Raw genomic sequence first — 21,604 nt, 5'->3', positions numbered from 1 at the left:
GTACTGATGGACACCCTTATGCTTGAACATGGTGTTCGTTATGGACAAGCTGTAACTAGCACAGAAGTCCAATAACTGAACACCACTCGGGTTCAGATCAGGGGGGCCGTTCCTCCCAATCACGCCACTCCAGGTGTCACTGTCGCTGCCCACGTGGGCGTTGAAGTCCCCCAGTAAAACGACGGAGTCCCCAGTCGGAGCACTTTCCAGCACCCCTCCCAGAGACTCCAAGAAGGCCGGGTACTCTGCACTGCCGTTTGGCCCGTAGGCACAAACGACAGTGAGAGACCTATCCCCGACCCGAAGGCGCAGGGAAGCGACCCTCTCGTTCACCGGGGTGAACTCCAACACATGGCAGCTGAGCTGGGGGGCTATAAGCAAACCCACACCAGCTCGCCGCCTCTCACCATGGGCAACTCCAGAGTGGTGAAGAGTCCATCCTCTCTCGAGGAGTGTGGTTCCAGAGTGTGGTTCTATCGCTAGTCGGAACCTCTCAACCTCACGCACAATCTCAGGCTCCTTCCCCGCCAGCGAGGTGACATTCCACGTCCCTAGAGCTAGTTTCCGTGTCCAGGGATCGGGCTGTCGAGGCCCCCGCCTTCGACTGCCGCCCGATTCTCTAAGTACCGGCCCCTTACGGTCCCTCCTGTAGGTGGTGAGCCCACGGGAAGGCGGCCCCACGTCGCTCCTTCGGGCTGAGCCCGGCCGGACCCCGTGGGGGGAGGCCCGGCCACCAGGCGCTCGCATACGAGCCCCAACCCCAGGCCTGGCTCCAGGGTGGGGCCCCGGCTGCGCCATACCGGGCGACGTCACGGTCCTTGGGCCTTTTTTTCTTATCAGTGCAAAAGAGACTCAAATAACTCTTTTGTCATACAGGCAAGTGTTATACATCATTCAAAACTGTTAAATGTCTTCTTTTATTTGTGTACACTAATAATAAAAACTAAATGTTGTGTTTTTCGTTAAGTAAAGAAAATAAACATGATGCGCGTTCTCCCGTCTCTCTCAATGTGAAGATCATTCTGAAACGCGACAGAAAATGATCTGTAACTCAGCGAATGCTTGTCACTGTGACATGAAACATATGTCTTTACAAAGCTTGAAGTCTCCATTTTTAAATTATGTAAATGTTCTCTGTTTAAGTAATCCGTATGAAAGCAATGACATGTACAGTTTCTCCAGTCCGAGCTAATTAACTCTAATGTGACCACGCCCACGCGTGCATGAGTGAATGACATGCAAATAGTCCACGCGGGCCTGTAAATGCCCTCATTACCTCAAAACAAAGAATCAGAGACTACAGTAACGTACTTCTCTGCTTTTCGTCGAGACTGTGTTTGTGCTGTGCTGTTTACCTTGGATGTACCTCAGAAGAATTAGAAGATTTTTAAGGTAAGACATTTCCACTTCTAATAGTAAGCATGTTATTGTTGTATTAACTTTACATTGTAGCTACTAGTTAAACTGGTGCCAGACTAAAATGTATGTTATGAAATGAGATTGGAGTAAAAACATGAAGCCTATGTCGTACATGTATATGTATTGTAGGCTATCTATATATAAACAGAAACATGTTGAAATGTGAACTAGAGGCAACCTTTCAATGCTAAATGTATATACATGTACGACACAAGGATGTTTTTCGATAATAAAACACAGCATGATAAAAGTAGGCTAGTATGAGTGTTTACTCTAATATGGTGATTATTATAATGTTTAGACCCGTGTTTAATGTTAAATACTTTGTTTGTGGATATCTGCTCAAACGTAGATGGTAACAATAATGTTTCATAGTTTGGAGCGGCTTGATTGCTTCAGTAAATGTTCTCCGCACGCGCTGTGAGTTTGAGTCAGTCGCGCTGTGCATTAGGCTTCATGTTTATACTCCAATCTCATTCATAATGAATGGAAACATTTGAAGTAACATAAGATAATCAATACATTTTTCTCTAGTGTAGTGTTACTGATATGTTCCTTTTTAACGATGTATAGGCCGCCTGATATAGGCTATTGTTAATATTATTTTATGCAGCACTGCACATATATGCCTACAAGGCACAACAAACCTGGTGTTCATTATATATACCGTATATACCCGAATATAAGACAAGGTTTTTTGTCCTAAAAATAGGCTGAAAAATGGGGGGTCGTCTTATATTCGCGATATAGACAAAATCGCGGGGGGAAAGGGAGAAGGAACAACGGAATTAATATGAAATAGTGACTGAAACGCGACCCATTAAGACAAATGATTTCGCCTATACTTGCATGTAAAATTAGAGAAGAAACATAATATCTGTGTTTAACTGAATTAAAACGCTGCTCCCCTCTGCCATGCGAGACGCAGAGCGAGCGAGAGAGAGAGAGAGGTGCGCGCGCGAGATGCAGAGCGAGAGAGAGAGAGAGAGAGAGAGAGGTGCGCGCGCGAGATGCAGAGCGAGCGAGAGAGAGAGAGGTGCGCGCGAGACGCAGAGCGAGAGAGAGAGAGACAGAGACAGAGAGGTGCGTGCGCACACGCGCTGGAAGAGAGAGAATGAATTATCACTGCAATTTTCAAATACAATTATTTTCTGTTAAATCCAGATTTTTTTCCACAAAAATCTCCTTTTGTCCCAAAAATAAGTCTGGAAAATGGGGGGGTCGTCTTATATTCAGGGTCGTATTATAGTCGGGTATATACGGTATATATATGTATATGTGTGTGTGCAGGCCCAGGGTGGGTAATCGGGAGAATCGGGAGAATTCCTGGTGGGCCGCTTCACTTTTGGGCCGGTCGAGGATTTTTTATTTTTTTTATTTTTTTCACATTTGTCACGTTAGTTACATTAGGCTACACACGTTCCACATTCTGACACCGCAGCGCGCAGCCTCTGCATGGGTTGTACCATGTGATGGAGTTCTCCCCTCCCCTCCCATAGAGTTGGTTGGGTCCATAGCCCGTCTTTTCCAAAACGTTTTCTCAGGTAGGCTACCGCGGCACCGCCTACCGATAGCTGGCCCGGCCCTACCGTAACGGTACGCGTCATGGAGGATGGATGGGAGGAAGAGGCCAGGAGGGGCTAAAAAAGCCAGGTTGAAAAAAAGAAAGGCATTGGAGGAGGATGCTGCCAAATGTGCCAAGCTTACAGATTTATTTTCAAGAGGACAAACACAAGTGGCAACAGGTAAAGAGAGATAGGTCTAGTAATGATTAGCATTAGCAATGCTGCAACATAATTATTCGGCTAATACCGTTGTAGCGTTGTCAACCTATTCACAAGCAAAATATAAAATTTTATTAAAATATTAGCCTTTTTGTATCACCCAATACATGGCGATTAATAGACTTTGCAAATATTATGCAATTTAATATTGATAACAAAACTCAAGCTTGATCTGTGTATGCAGTAAAATGACCTCTTAATTATTTTTTTTTGTAGCTTCTGAGCAGCAGATAAGCCAGTCCCCCGCTGAAAATGAGGAGGCCATGATGACTACTGGGACAGGTAGAAAGGATACCAGAGTAAACAATATGAATTAAAGTTATTTAACCCTCAGGTTGTGTTCAAAACCCTATAACACCGTCACCTTTTGTGTTCCCGGTCAAAAATGACCGGCCTACAAAAAATAGCTTATAAATCACTTGTTATGCTATATAATCACCCAATATTGGATTCAATCTTCAATAAATTTGTAAATATTACATCAAATATGAAACAATTTGGCACTGTTGATCACACTAGTCTACTTTAATTTTTCACCAGGAAAATTGTTTTGAAAAACTTTTATTTTGTACAAAATGCCACATAGTAACACTTGTGGTGTTCCCGGTCAAAAATGACCGGCCTACAAAAAATAGCTTATAAATCTCTCATTATACTATATTATCACCCAATATTGGATTCAATCTTTTTGTCAACTTGTTTTCTTTCAATTGGGATTGGTTTTATATTTATATTTGCATCTGATTAATCATAGGCCTCATTTATCTGAGTAGGTATCACGTTTTTTGATTAAAAAAGCATTATTTTTTAATATTTTTGAATAAATTTGGAAATATTAAATAAAATATGAAAAAAATTTGCAATGACGGCCCCCGTGAGGAATAGAAGAATAGGCTACGAAGCTCATTGAGTCAGGACAACTTGGAGGCTTTCATGTTAATGTGCACAGAGAAGGAAATCCACATGTCTATAAGCAACGACACGGTTATCGATAAAGTGGCTGAAACCAGTGCACTGCTTAGGCAGCTACTGATGCTGTAGATGCTGTTGGTGCTATTCGCAATGTAACTGTAAACTGTACTGTGACTTGAACTGTAAACATTAGTTCAATATGCCTCTTTGTGGAAGAGTGGGATACATTTCAAATGCTTTCTTTCTTTCTTTCTTTCTTTCTGCTTTTGTTAATTTATCAACCTATCCTTGTGGAATAGTGGAATATTTTTTTGTTAACTTCTCAGCTTAAGTGAATTATTATTTAACCTTTACATTATTTGTTGAACCATTGTATTAATAAAAACTACACAATAGTAAGAGCTGAACTGTTGCTTCATTTATCCAATTTGGAAAAAGTGCTAATTTGGAATTCCACGATGGAAAAAGTGGACCGGTCTTGGGCCTGAAACTCCCGGGCTGAAAAGTGGCCCCGCTCTGGCCCTGTGTGTGTGTGTGTGTATTTTGTACATTTTAAATCGCAAATTTTAACCAGAAAAATCAGGTGTGAAATACATTAATATTCATGATGTGTTCACTCCTTGCATAAAGCTTTCTTACACAAAACATGTCTTACAAATTTAAAATCAATATATTGTTTTATCTGAATGAGTTGTCAGGATGATTTTCACATAGTTTTGGAGCAAATATTCTAGGCTACGTGATACAATTTTCAAAAGTCTTGTGAAGAAATAATCAGTATGGGTTTCATGACCTTATTTCAGTGACAATTATTTATTTTTTTTCACAAACCACGCATAAACGTCATTATCTCAAAACTACAAACCTTTACATACATGCTGCTGGCATATATAATTTTTTTTTTTTTTTTGCCAGTGCATTTGAATGTTTGATTTTCTCTGACCCTGAAGATTGCTGTTTTTGGTTGTTCAATATATGCTGTTTTATTTTATTCCTCCACTGGGTTTCTTGAATATAAGCAAACAAAAATGTATTGTGTGTGTTTTCTTTTTGCTTATTAATTTATTTTACTTATTCATTTTAAGGGATTTATAATAATTCTTGAAGTACTTAGTTGTGTTGCTGGAAGTAACTCAGTGGTTCTATAATCAGGGGAGTGAATGAAGACAGTTTAGTTTAATTTGTTATCTTGCTTTTGTGTGTGCATCTTTGTGTTGTTGTTTTGTTTTTGTTTTTTTTAAATGTGGGTATGGTTGAGTGTGTGTGTATATGGTGTTGGCTCTCATGTTCACCTCTTCTTCACTTTCACGATTTTTACCTCACAAGGTTAGTTAGCTCTATTTTCAATGATCACAAATATATATTTTATGGGTAAAGGTCTCCATGCTATCCATCTTAACATTCATAGTTTACTCCCTAAAATTGATCAGCTTAGAGCTTGGCTGTCCTATAACAATCCCAATATAATCACTTTATCTGAAACATGGCTTAATGAAAGCTTTAGCATAAAGTTCTGCCAGGAAGACTTAATTGGTGCGTCACTTGACCTTTTATCTATCCAATCACATTCCAACACTTGTGGTATAAAAGATCGGTACTTACTCATGTTTGAGTTCGCAGATGCTGACGCTCCAATTCGCCACCATCCTCCCCACCACCTCCAAGTCAAATCCTTCCCTCCATCCTCCCCACCACCACCAGGATGGTCCCTTCCATACCTCACAGGGGGTCGGCTGCGCCCCTGCCTTGGTCTTCAGGCAGGATATGCAGAGTCCGGACCCTCAGATTGCGAGCTACGGACGGGGCCTACGCCAAAGAATCTTATTGCTTGCTTGGTTGTTAATAAATGGATAATTGTCACAGTATTTATTCTCTGAGTCTTTCTGGTAGAACTAATAGTACTACTGACGCTATTATTCACCTTGAAAATTATGTAGTGTATAGGGCTGACAGAGGATCCAGGGGAGGTGGAGTCGCTACTTATATTTCATCTAATCTGAGTTCACAGCTAATTATTCCTGAGGTGAAACCTGAGCTTTTTGAAGGTATCTTTGTTAAGGTTACTCTTCATGCAAATAAACATTTGATTATAGGCAATATTTATCGACCACCTACATCTCCTAAACTAGAGTCTGTTAAGAACATTTTAGCTACGGTATCATCATTGGGAGACTCAAGAGAAATTATTCTGTTGGGGGATTTTAATTTAAATTGGAATGATTCTTCTACATTTACAGAACGTAATATGGTTAATGGTGCTAATTTGACTCAAATCATCACTGAGCCCACTAGAGTCGGCTCTAACTCTAAATCTCTCATTGACTGGATTATTGTTTCTCATCCAAACAGAATAATGACTTCTGAGTTCTCTCTGACTGCTTTAGTGATCATTCCATTATCCATTGTATCTGGAAAATTGCAACTCCTCATCTTCCTCCTAAATATATCAAGGTACGGGAAACTAAATTATTTAATAATAATCTATTTGTTAATGACCTTCGAATGATAAATTGGGACAGGCTTTACTTAATTCCTGATGTTGAAGCTGCATGGGATTTTTTTTATACTGAAGTTGGGCTAGTTATTGACAGACATGCTCCATGGAAATCCATTAAGGTTAACACTAGAACTGCCATGGCGGTCATTTTGACCGTTTTGAATTTTATATCTGCAATAACTTTGTTGAAAAAATAAATACAATCCTGCTGGTACCTGACTTTTCCTAAAAGTGTCTGTATTTTCATTTAAAAAGTTTTTCATATAAATTACACATAAGGAAAAAAAACAAATGAACATATTTACCTATTTCGGCCATAGACGGTCATATTGACCGCACTGAATTTCGCGGTATTATTATAGGCTATACCAATATACACAACAATAAAATGTGGTTAAAAATACACTAAACATATTCAACAACAAATCATTTAAATGTAATGATATTCAGAACAGAACAAGAATGAAAAAATAACTATAAACAAGCCAAAATGAAATACTTTATAAGCGAAAGTGAAAGTAAGCAGCGTTAGGCTCACGTAACTCTCTAATTAGAATAAAAATGTTTCAACATTTGCGATGTATTTGGATGGTAAACTATTCTTTATTATAGGCTTTGTACTTCACTCACGTTCCAATATCGACGGAAAAAATCATCCTCTTCACACGTGCAAAATGGTACGAATTGTACTAGGCTACTGAGAAACAGAGCAGTGGAATTTTTATATGTTAGGTTGACTATTTTAGGTTGATTATTATATTTTATTATGGCTATAATGAACAGGCTGCAATGTCAAGATTGCAATGCTGGAATATGGTTGGTGTGTGTTTGTCGTCGGGCGCGGGCGCGATCGAACAGTGTAAACATGAAAACATAGGCTACTCCGTCATTTTGTTCAGGACATCTACGGATATTATTTATTTATAAATGTATAATTAAACTTGTTTAAATGTACAGTTTTGTGTTGTTGCTTGCGGCAGTTCTAGTAGTTATGGAATTCTGGCACTTCTAGTGTTAAAGGCCATCATCTGCCTTGGGTTAATGGTGATCTTATTAATCTTTTTAAAAAGAGGGATAGGGCCTGGGTTAAACATAAACATACACAACTGCCTGATGACTGGGAGAAATACAAACGATTACGAAATTTATGCACAACTCAAACAAGAAATGCTAAAGCCAATTATTACCGAGATAGCCTGTCAAATGATCTAAGTAACCCAAAGCAATTCTGGATGAGAGTTAACACCCTAGTTGGTAAGTCCAAAAATACTTCAAATAATATGATAATTAATAATGAAATAACTAATGGTCCAGCCGTGATTTCCAATGCCTTTAGTTTGCTTTTTTCTTTCTTTTCTTTTCGCTTGTTCAACCTCCTGTTTTTCACGCAGACCCGTGTCTTAACAGCCAACCCTGCGGTAGCTCTTTCAAATTTAGACAGGTCAGAGCAACGGATGTTCAACAGGCCATTAATAAGCTTTCCAATAGCAGCGGTCCTGGCCCTGATGGCCTTGAGGGTAAGTTTATTAAACTTGCCTCGCATGTACTAGCACCCCCACTGGCTGTGCTTTTTAACATGTCATTTGATACCTGTGAAGTGCCCCTCGCTTGGAAATGTACTAAAGTCATTCCTTTGCACAAAGGTGGAGACTTACAAATTCTGAACAATTATAGGCCAATATCAATAATTAATAGTGTGGTTAAAGTCTTTGAGAAAATAATTTTTAATAAATTATCTGATTATCTATCTGATAATAATTTACTTACTCAATGCCAATCAGGTTTCAGAAAATACTTCTCCACTACCACTGCTCCCTTAAAACTCTCTAATGATATATTTTCTAGCTTTGATGACAATCTGTGTACCGGTGCCATTTTCTTAGATCTCTCCAAAGCGTTCGATTTAGTTGATCACTATCTTCTATTGGATAAATTGCATGCTATTGGCCTCTCAAGATCATCTTTACTCTGGTTTAATTGTTATTTTCATCATCGTCGTCAGGGTGTGTCCTACAGGGGTTGTCAGTCTGATTATACAGGCATAGTGAAAGGCATCCCTCAAGGTTCTTCTCTGGGACCTTTATTATTTTCTATCTTTGTTAATGATATGCCTTTATGCTGTACAGACTGTAATATTCATCTTTATGCCGATGATACAGTCATTTACTGTAGTAAACCTACCATCTCCGGGATAAACCTCTCTTTACAGCATGACTTCAATTCTGTACAGCAGTGGCTATTGGTTAATAAACTTCTCCTTAATAAATCAAAGTCCTACTCTTTATTGTTCCATAGAAAAGCCTTGGATATAGGTGAAAACAACCTTAATCTTTGTTTTCTCGACTCCTCTCCTTTAGAGTCAACTGAGACCTTTAAATATCTTGGTGTTTGGCTGGAAACTGATTTATCTTTTAAAACTCATGTACAAGCAATGACAAACAAACTCAACTCTTGTCTTAAAATACTTTATCAATCTGTTAACTGTTTTAATTTTCTGGTCAGGAAAAGAATAGTCTTACAGCTGCTCTTGCCTATTTTGGACTATGCTGATATTATTTATCAGAACACTACTGCTTCTTGTTTGCATTCCATTGATGCGGTCTACAACAGTCTTTGCCGTTTTGTTCTCCGCTGTCCCTTTAGGACACACCGCTGTGTGTTGTACAGACAGTTGTCCTGGTTTGCCCCTTCTGCCAGGAGACAGTCTGGTTACAGTTTATTTTTAAAAGATTTTACTTTAATTATCCAGTTTATCTCAAGCAACACTTAGTGCTTTATAATTCGCTATACAGCCTGCGACACAATGATCAGATCTTTTTTGTTGTTCCTAGAGTTAAAAGACAGGTAGGGAAATATGCATTTTGTTTTAAGGCTCCATATGATTGGAATAATCTTCCATTTTCTATCCGTTCTTTAACTTCACTTACAGCGTTCCGAAGGGCTCTCGGGGAACATCTTCGGACCACTTGTCTTTGTTTTTAGTTTTGTTTGTTTGACCTTGGACTTCATTGGTCATGTGTTTACTATTTCTCATTTTTATGTCCTCATTTTTATTTATTTATTTATTATTATTGTTATTATCATCATCAATGTTCTTGTTTGTGTTCCTCTTAGTTCTTGACCTTGTGCAATGCTAGTCATGTGGTTGTTTTTCTGTCATATCACTTGTGGGGTTCGTGCTGGGTGGGGTGGGGTTGAGCAATGTGAGCTGGTGTGTGTGTGTTGTTGTGTTTTGTTGTGCTGTCTTTGATCGTGATATTTGCTCTGCTGTTTTGGTTCTTTTTTGCTTTGATGTACTGGAGGACCCCCTCTAAAACGAGATGTCTCATCTCAAGGGGTTAATCCTCGCAATAAAGATATGTTAATAAATAAATATTATTGTAGCAGAGTTTGTGCTGAATACAGTGTAATCAGACTTTAGCCATGAAAATGTCACAAGTAACAGAAATAAGCACAAATGTCAGAGCATGTCAGAAAACCTCCAGGGCCCAGAAAACACCTCAGACCCCAGAGGGTTAAACGGCAAATTAACATTTATATGCTAATATATCATAAAAACGATATGTTACAGACGAAATATGAATGTTTAGACAAGATTTTGTTGATTAGTTTTGGATAGATTATAAAGTTTTTACTGTAAAAAAAACTTCAAATCTTTAACATCAAATAAGCTTTTGTTCACCAATTTCTGCCCATATGTTAAATATATATGTGGCGAACAGTAGGTTTATTACGGAAAGAGGTTTAAAGAAGAGTCGACTACGCCACCCTGGTCACTAAACCAGAGAAGTATCCTAATGAGGACACACAGGTTCGGTGTTTCCCTTACACAAAGAATTGGAGACGTGGGTATAAGAAAATACAAAAATATTCTTTATTGGACAAATGTAAAATATTAAAATATGCAGTAATTGGGATCAATCATCACTCCACGCCCACGCACACGCACACGCGCACGCGCACACGCACACGCAAGGACTTGTGATTACCGGAAGCAGGATGAGCTAGTGCCAAACTTCTCCACATCAGCAATGGTCGAGAAGCACAAACACGTGCACTACACTGCACCCTCACATCAACCAAGATCAATCACTATAGGTTATAGACCACACACACACACGGTGCATCAGGCCCCACCACCAAAATAGACCAACTAGCTCTCCTGCTCCGGACTCACAGTGCCTGAAAGACAAGAAAAGCAAATTACAACAAAAGAAATAGTTTACATAAATTCTAATTTACAAGGCACAACCACAATACCCAACATCACAAAACAAAATATATGATGCACTCAAACCTGCAGTTATGGGCTTCAGTAAGGTTTTCAGTACATTGGTTTACAGTCACCAGCCTGTCCCGGCTTCTCAGGCCGGCTAACACCCACAACCCTCTTTCCTCTGACAGGCTGAGGATCACTCACAAAATTATTAAGTAATGCAAATATTATTCACAAAAGGAATACCGGGCGAACCCATAAGAAAATCAAAAACAAACAAAATAAATGAAGTTAAATTATCCCAATAATAAAGCAAACTAACTCAAAAATATATTAAATGCTGGGCGTGCTCACATGAGAGCCACTACTGGCCAGCAGATTATTGAAATAAAACAATAAACAAAAGTAAAAGATATTGGGAACAAAACAGCAGCAATGAAAGTCCCAATCCAAGCAGCAGTCTTCACGTACTTTTATAACAGCAGATTCATTCACCAACATGCGGCGATCGCGTCATTCGTCCGGCAGCAACAGAGTGAGAACCAAATAATACCAAGGCGAGCAGAAAGCCAAACAGCAATACACCAGCGATGATTATTGTAGTAGTATGACGTGCGTTTCTATGCGTCAAACGGCGCGCGTTCACCAACCACTGTAAACACTCAGCTTGAACACGCGCTTCTCCACAAGCCGCACAGCACCTCCAGCCAGAATGAAAACACAACGACTGCAAACACTCAGCACCACATGTGCTTATCCACAAACCGCACGGCAACTCCAGCCAGGATGAACACAGAGAAATGACGCGCCAGCGAAACAGTCGCACATCAACGCAATGTCCGGTGGCCAAACAGCCACCTTAATATACCCGTATGAATGAGACGCTGATTACCTGCGGGCCTCTAGGGCGGAGTCAACCCATGCAAACGAGGTGCTACCCAACAGCAGCACTTCACTACATATAGTATGTGATGTTTTGTCAAAAATAAAGTATGTATATTGAATTATCAACTAAGATGTTATTATAGTGTTTGTTCCAATATTCAAACTAATGAATCCTTAACTTTGAAATACGTATGAAAATATTTATACTTTTTACAAAGAAAGATTACACTTGAAATATTGTTAATATTGTAATTGTTGTTGATTTACATGTGAAAACTTTTTAATAAAATAGCAAAAAATATATTTACAAGGTAGATATAAGCAACATCTTAATAGGTCAATATAAGCCTTCTCATTAAGGAAGCGCACGATGATGTCTTTCTTCCTAGTGATTGTCCGGCCACAAGAGCGTGAGATGCTGTTATGGCCGCCACATATACTTTGAGCGTGGAGGGGGTGTGACCTGCGTCCAAGAGGTCTTCCAAAAAGGCGAGTACACTTGGTACTTCGCACGAGTAGGGGTGCGAAGGGGTCCAGGCTCCGTGCTGCGCACCAGCCAGAGAACTCCACCCATGTCTGAGCGTAGAGGCACACTGTAAAAAATCCAACTTGCAAATTGTTAACTCAGTTTAAAATTTTAAGTTGAGTGGACAAATTTTTGACTGCAATGTTGAGTTTACTTATAAAAACTATTTAACTGCAAGTGTACTACTATTTTGTCCAATGAACACAAACAATTAAGTTGAGAAAACTTAATATTTTGATTTCATAGTTCGAACGTTTAACTTCCCATCATCGCGCATGCGCAGTCTGTCTCGCTGTACGTTACTCGGGGTTTCCCTCCTTCAACCATGCTATCAAAGGGACTGGATTTTATCTGATTGCGGTAAGTTTTCTTTAAGCTTTATGAATGAAAATAGGCTATAAATTGCACACATATGTTGATAAAATATAGTATTATGTTAAAAGATATATTTCGTGGTGACGATAAGTTTCTATTGTTAGAGATTATCCACGTAGCACATTGCTACTTAACGTTATTGCTACCCAGACTAACGTTAGAGTGAGGAAACATGCTTGAGTGAGAAAAGAAGGACAAGGACGTGCATGGTGTTTAAAAGATGTTAAAATTGTTAAGCTCAGTAAGTCGTGAATAAAGAATATAAATAAATTGCTTGCGCTAATTGAGAGACAGAAAGCTGCTTATCTCGGACTCGGACAGAATCTGAGTGCGATTTCAGCTATCTTTTGTGGCGTATTGCGATTTAATAGTGAAATACACATACAATTAGGTCAATAACAAAAAACAAAACAAAGAAAGTATTCAAGTAAACACAGTCGGCAATGTCTTAAGTGAACATAACCAATTTGTTGAAACCTAGATGTTTCAGTATTAGATCCATGAGCTCTTAAAGTGACCGCAGTCAGTTCAATTTAATTTCAAGTTTATTTGTCACGTAGGCTATACAAATTATAGTTACAATTTGTACATGCTTAAGTTGAGGCTCAGGCATTCTACAGTAGTGCAATATAATTAAATACAATACAATTTAGAGGAAAAAAATAATAATATAGGCCTATATGCAAAACTAGTGTGGTATGTTAAAAATATGTATGTTAGTTTTGCATATTAAATAATAGAATGGGTAGTATGTGTGCGGTATGTTTTAAAGTGAATAGGATAAAAATATTGTGTATCCTAAACAAATATTAGGCTAAATCCTTAATGTTAATCAATTAACAAAAGACAACATCGCTCACTGCTCTTATAATAACTTTTGTATCTTTAATATCTGTAATATTAATAACATTCAATTTCTGTATTATTTTTACTACATGTTAAATTAACCTACTGTAACTGATTTTTTTGTTGTTGTTTTGTTTAATACAATTATGTATCTTTGTTCTGTTGTATTTGTCATTTTTAGACTAAAGAACATCAGTACAGTGACAAGATCCTTGTATGTGCTAAAACAGTGGCCTTTATTTTTTAAAAGATCAGGTGAGTTTAACTGAATTTACTTGTGTTGTTCTACACTTAATTCTTACTGTTTCAACAATGTTTTTTTTGTTTTTCAGGGTCTCTGCTGAGTATTACAGAATCACACAAACTGATCCGAAGAGCACCTTTTTCTCTTAGTTAGATGAATACACATCTAGTTGTACAGAGCAAGTGGTGGAGCGTATGGAGATGAGATGAAGATCCTCCTAGACCAACTTGATCATCAAGTAATTATTTTGCATGTGATCATATCTCTCTGGTTAAAGGCTGAATGGTGCCATCTCTTTTTCAAGGTAAAAAAACCTTGAAAAAGTTTCTCTTCTCTTCTCTTTGTATATAACTTGTTCCGTATTTGTTTTTCTGTCTTTCAGACACAGACACTCCAATGTGCTTCCTCAAAAAAAGTCAACAATTCATAAAGGTCTGCCTTTGTTTATGAGGGAAAAGTCTGGAAACATCCTGAAGACTTGCCTGGTAAGAAGATCATCAGCATATACACTCACACCTGATATACAGTGCTATTATATACAGTGGAATTAAAATAGCCCCACATCATCACATAGCCTTCACCACACCTAGAGATTGGCATGGTTTTATTTCAGTTAGCCTAATAGCTGGTTTGATTTACATTGAGAGATGATCTTATGGAAATTACTCCATGCCAATCTCTAGGTATGGTGAAGGCTATGTGATGATGTGGGGCTATTTTAATTCCAAAGGCCAAGGGAACTTAATCAGGATGCATAGTATCCTGGATCCATGAAGTAACTGGCCTTTAAAAATAAAAATCTGCCTGCCTCTATGGGAATTTAACATAGGGGTGTCCAGACTTATGCACCCTGTATTTTAAGGAAGAACATTTATTTATTTACGATACATTATTCATTCACAAAGAAAACTGGTGTCCTTAAAGGTTGGATTTTTCCTAATTTTTTAATTAAGGCATTAAGTTCAATTTCCAAAAGATGATTTTTTTATTCCTCTTTTTAGTCAACTTTAGCATGGGTGTCTAAACTTATGCATAGCACTGTATTTCACCTATTTACCAGATGCTGTTAAGAGATAGGTTTTGTGTGATTTACAAAACTTATCATCAACAGACAAAGTCATGGTAAAAATTACTTTATTAAATAATCGTAGTTGAAACTTTCTCAGTGATTAGTTTGACTTCACCTGATGGCACAAATTCAACAAGTTGTTATTTTACCAAAGCAAAGACAATGTAAAATTACTGCTTCACAACACTGTCCGGAGACATTCCCTCTGATATCTAACCTGTTAAAACAATACAGTGCACAATCATAAGGTTAAACAGTAATGTAGCAATAGCAGAGTAAATAAAATTTATATAATATAAAAGAATATGAATATAGGAGATATAAACAAGAAAAGGCAGCATGAAAGTAATCCAAGGCTGATTTTTTTGCATAGTCCTTCAAAAGATTGTCCAAGTAGCTGCAATCCATATGGATAATTGTAAGGTTGAGCATCTATTTATTCCAGTTTGTACTCTAATTTTGTGCATAGTCTATTTTTAGTTTTTTAAATAAATCTTGAAGAGTGGAATAGAACTTCATCACCTTATAATATGTGTACCTAATGCAAATATAAAATGTGCTGTTTTGCAGAATGCAGAATATTTGTCAATAAATAAGTTCTGTAATGATAGCAATGTCTTTTGTATTGTGTTGTATTTACAGTATGGTTTACTCCCTGCATTTGGATTCTTAATGTGAAGGCTATACAAGTATCTGGGTGAGATATTTGAAAAAGTTGAATCAACTTAAAAAAGTAAAAAAGTTGAATCAACGTAAAAAAGTAAAAAATTGAATCAACTTAAAAAAGTAAAGCAACCAGCTGCAAAGCTTTTTTGAGTTTACTGAACTTCAGGACCTCTGTAGTTGTGCTTACTCGTTTCTTTGAGTTGAACTGGTAGTTGGATGAACTTCGACCACTGAAGTTGAGTAAACTCAAAAATGCTTTGCAGCTGGTTGCTTTACTTTTTTAAGTTTACTCAACTTTTTATTTTTTACAGTGCACCTAGTCGAAGGCGCACCGTGGTTCAGAATGCCTGACACATGCGCTGCCCTCAGAGAGCGCAGGTTGTGCTGAGCCCATAGAATGAGACTCCTGGCCATGGTGTGCAGGTTGTTTGACCTGAGACCGCCCTGGCGATTTATGTAGGACACCACTGCCATGTTGTCCGTCCGGACCAGGATGTGGTGGCCTTTTAGATATGGGAGAAAATCTTTCAGTGATAGAGCAACCGCTCTCATCTCTAGACAGTTTATATGTAGGCGCTTCTCCGGGCTTGACCATAGGCCAGAGACAGACCTGCCCTCATAAAGGGCCCCCCAATCTAGGTTGGAGGCATCTGTCGAGATCACTTTTCGCCTAGAAACCACACCCATACTCACACCTGATTGATACTAGTCGGCTGCTTTCCAGGGAGCCAGGGCTTTGATACAGCCGTGGTTTGCTCTGATTTGTAAGTGGTTAAATCACCACGCGTGAGCCGGTACTCAGGGTTTTAGCCAGCGCTGGAGAGGACGCATGTGCAGTAGTCCAAGCTGGAGTACTTATGATGCTGAGGCCATGAGACCCAACATCCTCTGAAATCTCTTGAGAGGAGCATAAGCGCCTGCTCTGAAGGATGCCGCTAGGCGCTGAATGGTGAGTGCGCACTCTGACGTAAGGCGCACTTTCATTTGTATAGTCTATCACTGTACCCAGTGAAGAATAACAAATTTTAAGAATCTATTTCAAATATGCTTCCATACATAACATCACGGTAAAGAATATTGCATTTAGCTTTTAAGGTTAAGATAATGATTCTGCTCAGCAAAGTTGCAATTCCTGTTTTCTCCTTATTGTCTTTAATGGCTCTTGGAGTCCCAGTTTCACTCAGACTGATGGGATTGATTGATTCCATCAGTCTGATGGAATGATTCGTCTATGCAATTTGAATGATAGTGCTATGCTGATTGGGCCTGTTTCTCTTGAGCAAGCCAGATAACCTGCCTAACCGGTTTTCACTTGATAGAATCAAATCACTGAAAGATTCATCCCTACATCTGCATGCATTGTTTGAGTTTGTCTCCACCTCCAAAAGTCCCTCCCCCTTGGAAGGTATATAACTTACAATGTATAATGTTTGAGTTAGACTTGATGAACTACAGACTCGGAAGAATAAATCTCTTCTGCTTATAAGATCCATCTCAAGTCTCCTGGTCTTGCTTCGATGAAGGAAAAAGTTTCCAACACCAGGAAAGAAATACCCTGGCTGGGAGACAGTGTGCTCTTGGAAGCATTGATCTGCTGAGGAGCCAGGATCTGTGAGTTATCAACTGTTCCTCCGATTGGGCTATAATCAGCCAATCGTCGAGGTAGTTTAACACTTGCACTCCCCGCTGTCTCAATAGGGAGAGTGCTGCGTCCATGCACTTTGTAAATGTACGAGGTGCCAGTGATAGGCCGAACGGTAGTACTGTGTACTGGTAAGCCTGCCCCTCAAAGGTGAATCTCAGGAATGGCCTGTGATGGGGCGATATTTGAATGTGAAAATAAGCATCTTTCAGATCCACTGAGATAAACCAATCCCCTGTGCAAATTTGCGCAAGGATTTGTCTGGTTGTCAGCATCCTGAACGGGCGTATCATAAGCGCTTTGTTCAGGTGTCTGAGGTCTAGGATGGGCCTGAGGCTGCCATCCTTTTTCGGAACGAGGAAGTAGCGACTGTAAAAGCCTGACTCGCTTTGTGAAACAGTTTTGACACTTCGGTGCGAAGGATGTGCTCCACATCTCTTCTCACTGTCGTTTCGACCACGGCTCGAAAGCGCGGGGGTCTGCGAGCAAACTGTAGCGAGTAGCCTCATTTTATTATGTTCAACACCCATACTGATATACCGCATAGCTAGGGGTTGAATGAAAACTGGGGACGGGCCACTCTGTGACAGCCGTCTTGTAATGCTGTGTGAACAGCGCTTATGTGCAGGGGCGCATGTATTACAGCGGGCACACCTTTCATCACATCTCCAGCACGAGCTGGAGGGAGAACTGACACTGTGGGAACAGTTTTCATGTGTAGGGGTGCGTACTTCATAGTGGGCACACAACCTACATTTATTACATCTCCCTCACGAGCTGGGGGGAGAATTGGTACTGTGGTGGCAGTGCTTATGTGTAGAAGAAGAGAGCTCCTTTCGTGCTTTATTTGTGTCGCCGTAAAATGGCGTTTATTTGCAGGTATGCGTGTTTTATAACAGACCCATTTACTGCAACATCGATATTTCCAGCCGCCTGAAAAAAGGGGACTGGGAAATGTGTAAGACGCTTTTTGGAGAGTGGTCCGGCCTCGGCGGGACTCAAACTCTCTCTCTTTCTTCCTAAGGCTAAGAAGGCTTACGAGGCTCGGGGTCCAACACAATCTTGGGTCGGGGTCCCCGCCTCAGGGAACTGCTGGCGCTTTGCAGAGCGAGAGCGATGACAGACTTTAGCCGCTGGGTGGGGCTGGGAGACCGGAGGCGCTGATGTTACCTGCTGAGGAGGTGGTGCCTTCTTCTGGCGGCTCAAAGCAGAGCTGGAGCGTTTCGGGAGAAAGTGATGCATAGCTTGTAGGGGTGTGACGAGACGCTTACTCCACGAGACGAGACGAGACACGAGATTGGGTTCACGAGAACAAGACAAGACGAGATTTTTACACAATTTTTAAGAAATCCTCAATGATGAAATGTATGAATGGAAAATAGTCTTTTATTCAACTGAAAATCACAAAATGCAAAACAATTTAGGTGCATTTTGAAATCAACTTGTAATGAATGTTATTTTACTTCTATTTTAATGAATTCTATGCAGTAAAGGACATGCAAACACTGCAAAATGTTTTGCTATAAACTCTACCGTCTGGCTTCTCCCCTGTACGATTTCACATGAGAAATCTAACTCCTTTCCACAAATCGAACATAAAAAAAATAAAACAGTATAAATAAAATTAATATAAATAACTGAAATAACACTTTAAATGCAAACAGTGTGTATCCATAATCAAAGTACTGCTCTCTCAAAACTACAAGTTCAAACAGAAAAAAAAAATTTCTTCAAGCATGAAAAAGAGGTAAATTAACTACACAGAACAGACTAAGATTATGGTCATGTTCTTTTTCAAGAAAATAAGCATGTCGACGATTTCTGGCAGCAGTTGAGACCTTTGGGCAGTAACTAGGGCTGCACGATATGAGGAAAAGCTGCGATGTGCGATAACATTGTTTAATATTGCGATGTCGATATGACTTGTGATATGTGAATGTTAGCTATACTGTTCCCATGTCTTAGTGCTTTAATAGGTTCTTTGCGCGATAGGTCAAATGTTTATTACCTGCCTGGTTCAAATTACACTATTTTAGCGCGATTTTGACACGATCCGTTTCGTGGAGATTCGTAAAGGACAACGGGCGTCGGGACGCAAGATTCGATCGTTTCATTCCGTATAGTGTGTCATAGTGGGCGACAACCTACGCGTCTGCGATGCTTCAGGACATCACGACAGAAAGACTAGCATGTTTAATTTTAACGGTCCTCCACTACGGGTTGAGTGTGCGCGAGTGAGTGAGAGTGCGAGTGACAGTGAGTGTGTGTGTGTGCGCGGAGTGTGTGTGTGATTGGCCCGGCACACAAATGATTTAAAAGTGGCAGGGGCATCTTCAATACTAATTTCACCCTCACGCTCCATCACGCTGACATCACAACAACTCACGAGACAAAGTTTCACCTCGACGAGAAATCTCGTCGCGTTTTAATCTCGCGAGATCTCGTAACACGAGATCTCGTCACACCCCTAATAGCTTGTGACGCTTTCTTAGCCTCAGTGTAGCGCTCCGCGAACCCTTTGACTGCTGGGGAGAACAGACCGATGGTGGAGATAGGGGAGTCCAGAAAAGCTGCCCTATCTGCGTCCTTCATATCAGTCAAATTAAGCCATAGGAGCCGCTCAAGCACCGTCAAGCTGGCCATGCTTTGTTCAATCGCCTGGGCTGTCGACTTTGTGGCTCGCAGGCCAGGTCTGTGGCGCTGCGCAGATCCCTGAAAGCTTCCGGTTCAGGTCCAAAGAGCGTAGAAGTTTGGCCTGAAAAACTTGGAGGACAGCAATGGTGTGACGCGCCGAAGCAGCTTGGCCAGCGGCGGTGTATGCACAGCCAGCGAGAGCTGAAGTAGAGCGGTAAGGCTTAGATGGATGCAATGCTTTAGCTTTCCATCCAGTAGCGGTGGGCGCGCAAAGGTGTGCGGCCACCGCTTCCTTGAGGGGAGGAATCACCTCATAGCCTTTCTCCAGAGCGCCGTCTACTGTATAGAGCGTCGAGGAGAAGAAAGGCTTTAAGCAAGCTGAGTGTGGCACCTTCCACGATTTCGTCAGCTTGTCGTGCACTTCTGGGAAGAAGGGGGCGGGTCTCTGCTGAGGGGCCTGCCGGCGCCCCTGCAGGAACCACTCATCAAGCCTGCTGCGTGTGGGCTCATCGGGCGAAGACCACTCGAGCCCGAGGTTTTCAACGGCCTTGGTGAGCACGCAGAGAAGCTCTGCATCAATTCTCGTTCTCGCGCTGGCTTGTGTTGACGGAGCGGGGCCTGAAACAGATCCCGCCGACTCGTCGCATTCGGATGCAGCAATGGAAAGGCTGTCATCCTTTTCGTCCTCCTCGTCCGATGCCCCGAAAGAGACGAGACCTTCCGCTTGCAGAGAGGGGTGCTGGTCTGCCTTTGTAAACAGGAATGGTGAGGGAGTTTCTCTGGGCGAGGCATGCGGGGATGCGGGGACTGGGCCGGCAAGCAATGCCTGAAATTTGACTGAAGACGGAAAACTGACTGAAGCAACGCCTTTAGCTCTTTTAGAAAGTGTGACGCGACGGAAAGCACACAAGCATTAAAGAATATGGCGCGCCGGATGGCACAGCAGAACAGCGGGCTGAAGGCGTCTGGTGAATCCAAGAAGCCGGCGTCCTATAAAACCTAAGAATGGGTGCTTATATAGCCATAAGCCAAGCCCATTCTGGCGGGCTCTGACGCGCTAGGGTGCGAAGCGACCTGATTGATTCTCACGTCTGAGCCGCCTCGCCATTGGTTCGTGCAGTTGCCGTAGCACAGCCAAATGACTGGGCAAGTCACTCATCTGTGTATGTTGTGCAGCTGCACTGCGTTTTAAAAAATTGGCTTCAATATTCTCGAGAAAAGGAGTTTTCCCATAGCATAAGCTAGCCTTACGCAATACAAGAGACCTCTCGAAAGGGAACCCATAAATTCAAATATACTAGACATGGATAAATATTTGAGCAACTGTTTGCTGACAGAATTCATGTCAACTTGCAAATAACTAAATATTTATATCAGATTGCACAGCACAGATCCTTTAACACAAACATGAAAATTTGATTGTTTCCCAGTATAAACAGAGGGATCAAATGTTGTGAAACTCCCTATTACATTCACATAAAACAGTCGTTAGTATTGTTGCGGTCAACAGTCTTCCTTTTCCTTTTCGACTCTAACCACAATTTCCTACGATTTAACTCCAAAAAGTTCAGTTAGGATATATTTAATAACTGATCACATTATATAAAATTAATTCCTTTTTCAAAACCCAAGAATGCATGGAATAAAAAAAAGTGAGAAATTACTTTAGTGATTTTTCCTTACAGCTGAGGTTTAGGTTATGTTTGTCTGACATGATACGAGTTCCATTCAGGTCAAAAGTAGTGACAGGCGGCAAGCACACACACACACACACACACACACACACACACAGAGAGAGACTGGGTGGCTGGGTAGACTGGGTTTAAATGAGGCTGAGAGAAGGGCATGCTGGAAAACGTAGCCTATCCCATGTTCCAAAGTTGTGGGAA

At 40.5% G+C, this 21,604-nt stretch overlaps 1 protein-coding gene and 1 long non-coding RNA gene across 5 annotated transcripts in view; one reads left to right on the top strand and one right to left on the bottom strand.

Annotated features, from left to right (window-relative positions):
- LOC311083185 (neurogenic locus notch homolog protein 1-like) overlaps nucleotides 1–21,604 on the bottom strand; it is a 64,057-nt gene that overhangs the window by 32,975 nt on the left and 9,478 nt on the right. The gene's annotated exons all lie outside the window — the stretch shown is intronic.
- Nucleotides 12,554–14,158, top strand: LOC311083516. Its single transcript, XR_014606307.1, has 4 exons — nucleotides 12,554–12,599; nucleotides 13,642–13,715; nucleotides 13,793–13,942; nucleotides 14,087–14,158. It is a non-coding gene; the product is annotated as an uncharacterized lncRNA (long non-coding RNA).

The sequence above is a fragment of the Abramis brama genome, assembly GCF_963993115.1.
Source record: "Abramis brama genome assembly, chromosome: 5".
In the NCBI taxonomy this organism is placed as follows: Eukaryota; Metazoa; Chordata; class Actinopteri; order Cypriniformes; family Leuciscidae; genus Abramis; species Abramis brama.
This window is presented reverse-complemented; position numbering and strand designations above follow the sequence as displayed.